We start from the raw sequence: 13507 nt of genomic DNA on the forward strand, positions 1-13507 counted from the left end.
TTAATCCTCTTTTTTAGACATTTCGTTCCTGTAATCACCCACCCTAAATTTTTAACATCATAGATATATTATTTATGTAGTTAATGTATTTCTGTGATTTATATATTAAAAAGTGTGATATTTTCATCTCTCGAGAAACTGGTTTTACCTACCAGGAAGAGATAGCATCCCCATTGCAAATGCATGTGTTAGAATAACTTACTTATAAAAAGAAAGGAGGGTAAACAATGAAGTTATATAAACTTGGGCCTAACTAAAATTCTAGCTGTACTTCTAACAACTACACAATTCTTCTCTTTTGCATCACCCCCTTGATAAAACGTGTTTATCCTCCTTATTAGTAACACAATCACATTTTTCCTTTGTCACCCTATTTATTATCCACGTATTCCCCACTGGAATTTAAGTTTCATACAAATACAACCCTAGTCCGTAGTATTCAACATTGTATTCCCAGTCCCTAGAACTCTCTAGTACATTGTAGGAATTGAACGATATTTTTTGGATAAATGAAATCAGTGAAAATTTCCTGAACTTAAATGACTGTGGAGCCAGTTTTCAATTAATAAATATTAACACTATGGGAAAACAATGGGAAAAGCCCTATAGAAACAACGTTTAGCTCTTTAGGGTGCTACCCTCCTGCCCAAACAGAGTATCACTCTCCTGAGTGACTGAGCTGTTTATTGTTTCCCCAAACATCTCTCTCACTTATGTGTCACTTTCTTTGAAATTCACCCATTTGCATTGCATTTCTCTAGCTCATTACATCACACTTTTCATGATGCACATAAAAGGGAATACACCTGTGGAAATGAGATCATCAGATGGCTTTTTTCTGGCATAAGAAGAATCAAGAGAGTGCAAGTAACCTGGGAAGCAGAAGTCAAGGGACAGATCAAGCAAAGAAAGTGGTTCCCCAAAATTAGGGAAGAATGCCTCAAGGGCAGTCTGTACAATGTGGCCAAGGATCGGTTCTGTGTTTTGATATTTTCACATCATGCTAGCAAGGAGTATTGCAAAGTGAGAAGAGTAGAGAAGGCAGAGTCTAAAATATTTGATATTGTTGCTTAACCTCATTAACTCTCATTTTCTTCTTGTATAAAATGGAGTAAAGTCCTTTCTAATAAAGAAAGTAAAGCCTTTTGCTTTCTAATAAAACTTGTTGCTACACTAAGAGTGTTAAAGCATGTAGAGAATCTGTCAAAATGTGTACCTCATAGCTGGCCTTCAAAAAGCATTAGCTCACTCCCCTCCCTTAATGCCTAATATTTTCACCGACTGAAAATGTCATAAAAACCAAAGTATCCTTATACAACAGATCTAAATATTATTTATCTTATTATTTTTGGATTAAATATACTCATTTCCTCATATGTTGTTTTAAGTATCAGAAAAAAATCAGATAGCAGTTGGCTTTCATGAGAGAGTCCTGATGATGAGTGCAAAGAAACATCTTAACATTCCTTATAATTGTTCACAAACCAGCAAGATTCCACCTACTGAGAATATAAAACTGCCTCACATTTCCTCCTTCAGTTCTTACACCTTCTGGGTTTGCCTTGAAATTTATAATTTGTGTCTTGTTAATCTTGTCACCCCTCCACTGAGCACTCACGGTCACTCCTAAGACAAATCATTAGCCTTAGTTTCCCCCTTAAAGTCATCTCTTTTGTCTTAGAGGAGAAATGACACTTTTTCCTATCCTTACACCTGGCTTACACTCATCTCCTAACAGTAAAAATGAACCACGCCATTTAATCTAGGTTCTGTTGAAATGTTTAATTTTCATCAGCAATTGCAAAGTTGATCATTTTTAATAGATTAAGTCCTGTTTATATTGTCTTCTAGGCTCCGACTTTGTGAGAAAATGTTCTATACATTATGAACTTTAGACAGTCAGGTATAAGTTAGAACACACAATCACCCCAAAGAACAGGTATACCATGTGCTGGCATCACTGTATAGTCAAATTACATAGCTCCATATGACTAGTGAATTTGAAAAAGGGACATTTGTGAGAACTAACGCAAGTTGGAGTGTTATAGTTATAGAAGCTTTGCTTTATAAAATATTATATAGTCAAGTAGAATGACCTGATATGTTCCACATGCATAGAGCAGCATTACCACTTAAAGATATTGCTACGTTTGACATAAGGCTACAGCAAACTTAAGGCCATCTTTCTTGAAGGATAAAGTGAATCATTAAGACTGCAGAAAACTTCCTTTCCTATATACAGCAACATACCACAGATAACTGTGCTTTATGTGAAAGAAAGTAGGACTGAGATTTAGAAGACTTGGGCTCAAATTTTGTAATTGAAACTCTTGGATGTGTGACTTGAGGCAAGTAAATTAGTAAATCTCTCTCGACTTCAATTTGCTACTCTGTAAAATGGGGATAGTAATAATGGGACTACTAATTTACTACATGTATAAGTCACCTAAACAAAGTGAATATGCCTGATAGATAACAAAGTGCACATTTAATGTAAATATATGTGTCACATCTACAAAGCAATAGCTTTGGATCCTGGCCATATGTCTTTTTGCTCAGATTAAGTAAAAGAATGTTTACCTTTGTTGCTTCAAATGGCTTCTCAAGTCTTGGTAAGGGGAAAAAAACATCTTTTATATTCAAGAAAAAAAATGTGAGCCATAGGATATTTAACAAAATAAGACCAAATTAAGAGTAATTTCAAAATTTCTGGCTTAATTTTTGTGCCAAGGAAAAATATTAGAGATCCATTATAAATTATCCTTCCTCCTTTTGTGCGGTCCTCTTTTCACTTTTTATAAATTCGTAGTGTCAAAAAAAAAAATCATCAGTGATTCTTTCACTCCCCAGCAGTCCCTGCCCTGTACATCTATCAAAGAATATCTATCCTCTCTTTTGCTTTACCAAAAGCTAAGCAAAAAGAAAAGAAGTTTTGAGATCAAGATTCTATGGAAAAGCCAATTCCATCCCAGTCACATACATGTGAACATTCAGTAAAGGAGCAGCGAGCCTGGAGGAAGCATCCTCTAGGATCATCACACTCTGTGTTTATGGTTGTTCTTCTGTTACATCGCCTGAACCTATGCACGTGAGCATTGGTGCCATGGTAAAGTACATTAAAGCACCTGTCAGAGGGCTTGGCCTCTATTAATTACTCAATAAACATTAGTATCTGGGACTTCTTTTTCTGTCAGTGATCTTTAAAATTTGTTGATGTTCTTGCACATTTCATGACAGATATAATCCTCCCTATTTATATACATCATCAACTTCTCTGCTTGAACAGCCTAAGTTATTCTCATCTTCAACAAAATCCTTGGGGCAATTTTTTTTGCCTTAAAACAATACGAATTTATTCTCTTATAGTTCTCTTCAGAAATCAGAAATGAGTCTTATGGGGCTAAACTCAAGACATTGACAGAGCTGATTATTCTGAAGCCTCGGGGAAAGACTTCCTTTCCTTAGCTTTTCCACCTTTTAAAGGCCACCTACATTCTTGGCTCATAGCCCAGCATCACATCACGTGTTCTCCTTCTGCTGCTGTTGTGACATTGCTTTTTCCTTCTATCATCAATTTTCCCTTTGCCTCTCTCTTTTTTTTTAAATTATTTTGTTTGGGGTATATTGTCTTATAACATTATGTAAATTACAGGTGTACATTATTATATTTCATTTTCATATTATATTTCATTTATTGGCTGCATCATATTCACCACCAATAGTCTAGTTTTATACATCACCATACATGTGTGCCCCTTTACCCCTTTCACCCTCCCTCATCCCCCACTCCTCTAGTAATCACTAATCTGTTCTTGGTATGTATGTGTTTGATTACCTTCCACGAATGAGTGTAATCATATGGTACTTGTCTCCCCTTATGTCATGTTTTACTTCCATGTTTCTCATTCTGTAAATGATAGGATTTAATACGGGAATTAGGATTGCAAAGAATACAGTCACCACCTTGACCACAGGGTAGGTGGCCACAGGACACATGCAGGTGAATATCCAAGGCACAAAAAGAGTACAGCTACAGTGAAGTGGGAGCCACAAGTTGGGAGGTATTTGTGTCGTCCTTTGGAGCCATAGGACCTGAGGGTTGTCAGGATGACTATGAAGGAGATGAGCAGCATGGAAAAAATAAGCAAGCACATGGCCCCGCTGTTGGCTGCCACCACTATTCTGAGCAGGTAGGAGTCCCCAGAGGCAAGTTTCAGCAGTGGGAAGAGATTGCACACTAAGTGGTCAATGACATTGGGACCACAGAAGGGCAAGTTGAGCATGAAAAGAATCTGCACAGTAGGGTGCAGGATCCCCCTGATCTAGCCCACTACCACCAGGAGGTGGCAGAGCCCCTGTTGCACAAGGTCATGTGGTACAGAGGCCTGTGGATGGCCACATAGGTATCATAGACCACAATGAGGAGGATGATCTCTGATCCTCCGAGAAAGTGCTCTACAAAAAGCTGAATCAGGCAGCCCCTGAGGAAAATGGTTCTTCTCTGGCACAGCTTGTTGATGTTCATCTTGGGAGTGGTGACAGAGGGATAGGAGGTGTCTACAAAGGACAAGTAAGTAAGATAGAAGTACATGGGAGCTGAAAGTGTGAGGCTGAGGGAGATGGTGATGACAATGAGAACATGGGCCAGCACGCTAAATAGAAAAATGAACAAAAAGACAATGAAGTGTATTTTCTGCAAGTCTGGATTCTGTGTGAGTCCCAAGAGAATAAATTCCATCATATTTTTGGGAGGTGTGAGGTGATCCATTCAGCAAGTAACACCTTCCTGCAGCCTACATTACCTACAAAGGGATAAAAAAAAAAACCTACCTAATAATCATGAAGGGGTTGTAGTCTGTATTTCATAGTACAAAAATAGAGTAGTCACTGTAAACATGGAGCATGTCCTTGGAACTCTTTGCCCCAGTAATTGTTTCAATTCTTCCCCATTACCTCCATGATGCTTTCAATCTCTTCAGACACCTAGTAACTGTCACCTACAAAACCTCTATAGGGCAACATTTGATGTGTAGTTTACTGAGAAAATACTATATAGCTGACATCTAGATTCTCCTGGTTCCAACTCTATGACTTTTTTTTGTGTGAGGAAGTTTTGCCCTGAGCTAATGTCCATTGTGAATTCTCCTCTATTTTTTCCCCCTTGAGGAAGATTAGCCCTGAGTTAACATCTGTGCTGATCTTCCTCTATTATGTATGCACGGTGCCTCCAGAGCATGGGCAATGAATGGAATACCTCCACACTTGGGATCTGAACCTGAGAACCCAGGCCTCCAAAGTAGAATGCGTGGAATTTTAACCACTTGGCTATGGGGCTGGCCCTCTCCAACTTTGTGACTTTTCTTAGTTATTTTGATGCCCTGTGCTTCCAAAATGTCCTCTGTGTCTGTGAGCTTACAAATTGCAACTCTCAGATTATTTTGTAAGGTAAAAGTCATTCCCTCTTCCAGGAGCATTTACATTTGAACCCATGGCTCTAACTGTGGAAAGAAAGATGTGGTCAATAACTATTTGTCATAAGTAGACAGATCAGGGAAACAAACAAGTCATGGGTGACACACACTCCCTGGTACCTACCAAAACACTATGCTATTCACGTGTCTTTTCTTGCTGTGCATACCACAGTGCCTGGCATAACATCTGCAATGCCTGGCACCTGTTGGGTGATGAATAAATGCTGGGTGAATTATCACACTTCCTATATCTTCATTTGTAAAAATATGCACTCTTCTCCAGCAATAAACCTAGGAATCCCGGCCTTCTCATCCTCCCACTCTATTTATCACTACTCTCTTCTTTATGAGAAACAAACTTTTGAAAGGAAGCTGCCTTCCAGTTTAATAGTTTCTGACATACTTTATAGGGTAAGTAGGAAAATATTAATTGCTTTAAGGAAAGAGTATGTTATTGGGTCATTTTACTTTTAAGATAACTATGGTGTTTATTAATTAATAGTTTTATTCTTCAAAAGTCTGTTCCAAATCCAATTTAACATAGTCACATTCAGGTAATTTCCAGCTTCAGTAGACAGGGATTAAAAAAAATTCTTGGATAGGTGTTCAATACATAAGCATCTGTCAAGCAAAGGAAACCCTTATTTTTAAACCTGTAAAAATAGAAACTTAGTGTGGAGAACAGAAAGAAAGAGTCTGCTAAATAAAGTTCTCTACATGTATACACACAAACACATTTAAAATCTATTACTTACCATAAGTACCTATTACACGTCCACTCAGTCAATTTATTGGACACTTGCTATGTATATTAACATATATTTGTCCACACAAAGTGTTAAAAAGTGTTCCTGTTAAATACCTTTGGAAATCCCTCCCCCAACATTTTATTACAAATGGCATCAGGTTGTCCATCCATGAGATCCTCTCACTCCTTTGTGTGTCTGCCATATGCATTCTCACATCATCTTCTCCAATCCTCCATAACATCCATCATCCATCGTTCCTGGTTATAGGAAATTACTTTACTAATAGAATGAGGAGATTTGGGGACATAAATTTCCCAAAGGAAAGAAAAGAGGAAACATAAATATAAGAAATTGTACTCTGCAAAAATGTATCATTTCCTTTCAAAGATAGTGGATAAAGAATATTACTATTTAATTATCCAAAATAGAGATCTTGTACATATGTGAGAACAAAGTGCATAGCTTTGCTGCATTTTCTTATTCTGAGGTGAACTCTCAAACAGATCAGAAAGAGTACAGTGACATAAATTAAAAACAAGATATAATTAATAAAAGTGATTTAGAAATAACTACGAAGAAATACAAATTACTTTCTCCTTTTTCTTTGACTCCACAATAACCTTTCTAGGAATAAACCTTAAAGTAAAATATTTTTAAAAGAGAAAAAGTTATGTATAAATCTTTTAAATACAATGATTAAAAGCTGTGGAAAATGAGAAACTACATGGAAATTCCAACATTAGAGAAATGGATAAGTAAAATATAGTGAATATATTTGAATAATGTGTAGTTTTCAAGAGGGATTTTTTTTAAATTATGATATATCACAGCAAAATTTTTATTTTGTAATATTAAGTGGGGAAAAACTTGGATGCAAACTTGAATGGGTAATATGATTCTAACTATTTTAAATATATATCAATAAACACAAAAGACCTCAAAATATTTTTACTCCTAAGTTGGTAGTACTGTCACTTATTCTATCTTTCTTGATACCTGCCATGCTGAAGAAGAGATTTAAACCTCAGATTGGTGGGGGTGAGGGGTAATTATATGACTTGTAAAATCCATTGAAATATCACATTCTATAATTAAATGACTTCCTGGAAAAATCACCTCACTATGAACTTGTCTGATGTAGCTTCATGGCCAGGGCCCCAGGGAGCTGTCAATTCACGAAGAACAAAGTAAAGCTGTAAGATTAAAATGCCAATTAGGGGCCAGCCCCATGACTAAGTGGTTAAGTTGAGATACTCCACTTCAGCGGCCAAGTGTTTTGTGGCTGGTTTGGATCCTGGGTGTGGACATGGCACCGCTCATCAGGCCATGCTGAGGCCGTGTTCCACATAGCAAAACCAGAGGCACTTACAACTAGAATATACAACTATGTACGGGGGTGGCTTTGGGGAGAAGAACAAAAAAAAAAAAGAAGAAGATTGGCAACAGATGATAGTGCAGATGCCAATCTTTAAAAATAAATAAATAAATAAATAAATGAAATGCCAACTAGCTGAGCTAAAATAAGCATCTTTGTTGATTTATAAATGGCACCTCTGGATACGGCCCTTCTCTTCAGCCTTACAAGAGCTAACATATATCCTATTAGTAGGTAAATTCTGTGAAGTTTCTTAGCTATGGCTAATTAGACCTCAGGGTATTTCACCACCATTAGCACACCTTGCCAACAACCCAATTATTTCACATAACTTAACCAAACATCAGTTAAGTTATAGCACTCAACTTTAATTTTTAAGTCCTTCCTTAAGTCTACATGAAGACAAAATGCCATGAAAAGAGAAAAATAAAAGCCAACCACTTATGAATTTGTATCTTTGATAACAAACTTAATATGTAGTCTGGATATTTGGATGTATAAATTAAACATTTAGGTGGGTAATTATCTGACTCTTACATTTTTCATTATAATATTTTTAAAGCAATCTACCATTCATAGCGATCGTAATTTTTTTAAAGATTGGCACCTGCACTATCATCTGTTCCCAATCTTCTTCTCGTTTTTTCCTTCTTCTTCTCCCCAATCCCCCCAGTACATAGTTGTATATTCTAGTTGTGAGTGCCTCTGGTTGTGCTATGTGACACACCACCTCAGGATGGCTTGATGAGTGGTGCCATGTCTGTGCCCAGGATCCAAACCAGAAAAACCCTGGGTTGCCAAAGCAGAGTGCACAAACTTCACCACTCAGCTATGGGGCCAGCTCCAATCATAATTTTTAAATATTGTTTTCAGATGTACATTAAGTGATAGCTGTGAAACCTATTGGTACTATGTACCACATAAAGTTTACAGTACTTTTTCAAAGTAGTTGTTTCTTTTGCCAATTCTGGAATTAGATTAACATGATAATGATGAAAATAGTACAGCTACAGTGGTGGGTAGAAACATTGCTTTAGAACCATACATCTGTCTAATCTAGCTCCCTAAGGCCTAGAGTAGTGTGACAAAGGAAAAAGAAGAGTTAGGTCTAAATCAGTGTGTTGTCCATGAAGGCAGTTTTTCAAAAGAAGAGTTCCCAGAGCTATACCAGAAAACTCTGTTTTCACAATACAGATCCAAGGACAGAGTGGTTTAAAACGCTGGAGAGACAGCAACACAGATTTTCAAACTGGAGGGCTAAGCCAGAATGAAAGCAGAATCAAAAGGAGGTAAGTGAAAACTTTTCCCAAGTTAGCTCAAGTTGTTGGTTGGAGAAAGTGGTTATGCTGTGTATTTCATCTAAGTGGGGTCTTCCTTTCAGGCCTGTCCCTAAAGAAAAGGAAGATGGAAGTTGAGGAATTTTATTCTCTGCACTCCTTCCAGGACATCAGGAGGAATATAAACACACCTTCAGATACTCACATACAATGACGCTGAGTGAAGAGAGTCTAGACTGGAAACATAATCCGATGTTTTCTCCATTTCTTGAACTAATTTTTAAGTCAAATTATCACTTTCCTGAACTTACTGTTTTTGTATTACCTGACCAGAACAAAAAAAACTGAGTTATTTACCTACTTCAGAGTTAAAACAGGAAAATTCTCTTCCTACTGTTCCAGGCTGATAATAAGAACTAATTTTTGGTAAACCCAAAACAAATCCAAAAGTATCACCTTATACACTGAGCAGAGATAGTTCACTGTCTTGATTCCCCAGGATCAGGTCTCAGGTATATTGATTCAACTCTCAGCATTAGGGTGACAAGTAGACAGGACTTAAAAATTAGGATTAGAAACCTATCAATATCATAAGAAGGTTAAACTTAGAATATTTTTGTTCTTAAGGCTTTGATTTTTTTATGCCTTAAACGAGGAACCTCAAACTCATAGCACATCATTCTGCCTCTTTCCAAGTCATAATATTCCTTTTAGATTATATCTTCTCTGTTAAAATGTGTATTCAAGTATTTTGTCTATTTTAATGATTGTATTTGCCTTTCTATACAGTCATGCAACACTTAATGAAGGGGATAAATTCTGAGAAATGCATCACTAGGCAATTGGTCATTGTGCAAACATCATAGAGTGTACTTACACAAACCTAGATGGTACAGCCTACTGCATACCTAGTCTTCATCATACAAATATTATGGGACCACTGTCTAATGAATATGTGGTCCATCATTGACTGAAACATCATTAGGCAGTGCATGACTGTACCTTAGTTGTAAGTATTCTTTATATATTATTGATGTAAAACTATCATCAGATATATAATTTGTACTTTTTGTTTGTAAATTTAGGTATATGATCCATTTTGAGTTAATGTTGTGTTTGGTGTGAAGTGTAGGTTTTAGTTCATCTTTTTTCATGTGAGTAGTCAATTACTTTTTACTATTTATTGTGAAGAGTATCCTTCCCCAATAAATAGCCTTGGTAGCTTTGACAAAAAGCAATCAGCCATTATGTGTTTATTATTGGATCACTGATTCTATTACATTGATATATTTGTCTGCATTATACCAGTACCAATTAACATGTTTTGTAATTTTCAGGATTAAGTACTGTTCTTTCATTAAATTCAATTCTAAATATTTTTATGTTATCATGAATCACATCCTTTTCTTAATTTCACATTCAGATATTATTTTGATACTATCTAGAAATAAAATTGTTTTTTGTATAATGATTTTGTATCTCATGACTGAGATGAACTCAGTTATTCTAGTGGTTTTTGTGTGTGTATGTGGAATGCTTACGATTTTCTACTTATAAGACCATGAAGTCTGTGAATAAAATCAGTTTTACTTCAAATTCAGATGACTGATTTATTAATCTATCATCTATCTATCCATCTATCTATATGTCATCTATGTATCTGTCTACCTTTCTAAATATCTATCTATCATCAATACTGAGAGTGAGCATCAAGCATTATTTTTTTACTTTATGGGGAAATCACTCACTCCTTAAACATTAAGTGTGGTGCTAGAAGGATGTTTGGTAGGTTGAAAGTAACTTTCTCTATTTCTTCTTTGCTCAGACTTTTTTTTTTATCTTAAATCAGTGTTGGATTGTCTGAAACAGTTTTTCTGCAATTATTGAGGTGGCTATATGTTGTTCTAGTGTTTTATTTTACAGAATTGATGTGTTACACTAATGCTTTTCATTTGTTAAACCCACCTTGCATTCCTGGGATAGATCTTACTTGCTTGTGATTTATTACTCTTTAAGCGCATTATTGGATTTATTTTGCTAATATTTTTGCTGAGAATATTTGTATCTACAACTGTGAGAGATATCGTATTGTGTTTTCCTTCCTCATGTTTCTTTTTTGACTTTGTTATCAGGGTAATACTGGCTTAATAGATAAATTGAAAAGATGATCTCTTAGTCTATTTTTAACATGAGTTATTCAATAGTTGCTATTATTTTCATATACATGTTTAGTAAACTTAGGTAGTGAAGCCATCTGTGTCTAGATATTGGTAGGAGGGAAGAATATTTTAATTACAAATTCAATTTATTTATTTTTATATGTCTATTCAGATTTCTATTTCTTCTTTTGTCAATTTTGGTAATTTTTCCATTTTAGGAATTTGTCCTTATCATCTAAGTTGACTAATGCATTTGCATATGATGTTTACAATATTTGCTATAGTCGTTTTAATTTCTACAAGGTCAATATGCCTCCTGATTATATTAATTTGTATCTTATCTGCTTTTTCTTAAATTCTAGATAAAATTTTATAAATTTTACTGAACTTTTCAAGTTCAAACTCTTTGATTTTCTCCTTTGTTTTTCATCTTTCTATTATTGGTGCACGTGCCAGTCTTTATAATATGCTTCCTTTTCCTTTTTGTTTGTTTGTTTTTAATTCATCATTCCTTTTTCTGGCTTCTAAATGTGGAAGCTAAGGTTCTAGTTTTGAGATATTTCTTCTTTTCTAATATAGATATTTAAGCCCTAGATTTCCCTCTAAGTACTTTAGAAATATCTTTTAAAATTTTATACATTGTGTTTTTATTTTCATTCAATTCAAAATTTTCTACAATTTCTCTTGTTTGACCTTTGGCTTATTCAGAAGTGTGTTGTTTAATTTTGAGTCTTGTCTATATTCTGCATACAAATTGTTTATCAGATGTGTCCTTGGAAAGAAGTTCTTCTATTGTATGTCTAACTTTTCCATTCTTTCAACAGTGGCTTTTGAGGAGCAAAGTTTTCAATTTTGATGTCATCTCACTTACCGTTTTTCTTTTATCGATTATGATTTGGGATTTATATCTAAGAAATGTTTGTCTAATGTAAAATTACAAGGAATTTTTCTTATGTTTTCTTCTGGAAGCTTTAAAATTTGATTTAACATTTAGTTCTACGACCATTTGAGTTAATTATTTTATGTGATATGATTTATCAACTGAAGCCCATCTTTTGCACATGGATATTTAAGGGATCTAGCATCTTTTGTTAACAGACTGTTTTTCTCCATTGTACACACTTTGTATCTGTGGAAAATGATCTGATCATTTAGATGTGTGTCTGTATTTGGATCCGCTGCTCTGTTCCATTGGTCTATCTATTTATACTTTGAATACCACATTGCCTTAGTTACTTTGTTTTATAGTAAGTATAGAAATCAGGTAGTGAGGGGCTGGCCCCGTGGCCAAGGGGTTAAGTTTGTGTGCTCTGCTTCGGCAGCCCAGGGTGTCACCAGTTCAGATTCTGGGTGCAGACATGGCCCTGCTCATCAGGCCACGTTGAGGCGACATACCACATGCGACACCTAGAAGGACCTGCAACTAAGATATACAACTATGTACCATGGGGCTTTGGGGAGAAAAAAATATAAAAATTCTTCAAAAAATTAAGAAATCAGGTAGTGAGATTCTTTCAATGATTTTGTGAATTTCAATATTGTTTGTTTTTTCTAGTTTTGACTGTATATAAATCAGAATTAGCTGGTCAATTAATAAAAAAACGTCTTATGAGATCTTGGCTGGGATTTCATTGAATCTATTAATCAATTTAGGGAGTCTTACTATCTTAACAATATGTACTCTTTCAATCAATACATTTAAGATTGCTATGAATAATGGTGAATTGACTTCTTCCTTATTTTATGGCCTCCTTATCCTTAGTAATATTTCTTGTTCTAAAGTCTACTTTGTTTTATATTAATATATTCATGAATGAGATATTTTATATCTTTTTATAGTTAACACAATATGTCTTTACAATTAAGAAGATTTATTTAGATAGTCCGGAGTTTTTTGTTATGTGTCCAGTATGACAACCTCCATCTTTAAATTGGGTGTCTAGTCTATTATGGTTAATGTAATTACTTATATGGCTGAATTAAATCTACCATCTTTATACCATATCTCTACTTGTTTAACCTATCCTGTGTCTTTCATTTTTGTCTTCTTTGGAAAGAATTTTTCTATGATTCCCCTTATTTTCCCTCCTCTATTGACTTCATATTTTTATTTCTTTAAAGTCAAAATGGTTTTCTATGAGTTTACAAAGGCCTTTTTAAAATAAATTATAGGTCTTCTATGGACTTAAAAAACAGTAAACTTCCAAGTTCTCTTATCATGCTACTATTATATATTTTACTTATACAGACTCTGTAAATGTCATTTTATGCTACTTTTTCCCTTCAGACAATCAGATGTCTTTTAGAACAATGAAAATGTGAAAAAAATACATTTATTCATTGTGCAATTACCAGTGTTCATTTCCTTGTGTAGCTTGAATTTTCTGTCTGGTAGTATTTCCTTCTCCCTGAATAACTTATTTTAATATTTCTAGTAATACATGCCTACAGGTAATAAATTCTGTCAGTTTCTGTT

At 35.0% G+C, this 13507-nt stretch overlaps 1 pseudogene; it reads right to left on the reverse strand.

Moving 5' to 3' along the window:
* Nucleotides 1-3831: 3831 nt before the first annotated feature.
* On the reverse strand, nt 3832-4768 carry LOC138923038 (olfactory receptor 4C3D-like; annotated as a pseudogene).
* Nucleotides 4769-13507: the final 8739 nt, after the last annotated feature.

This window comes from Equus caballus, unplaced genomic scaffold (assembly GCF_041296265.1).
Source record: "Equus caballus isolate H_3958 breed thoroughbred unplaced genomic scaffold, TB-T2T haplotype2-0000440, whole genome shotgun sequence".
Classification (NCBI taxonomy): Eukaryota; Metazoa; Chordata; class Mammalia; order Perissodactyla; family Equidae; genus Equus; species Equus caballus.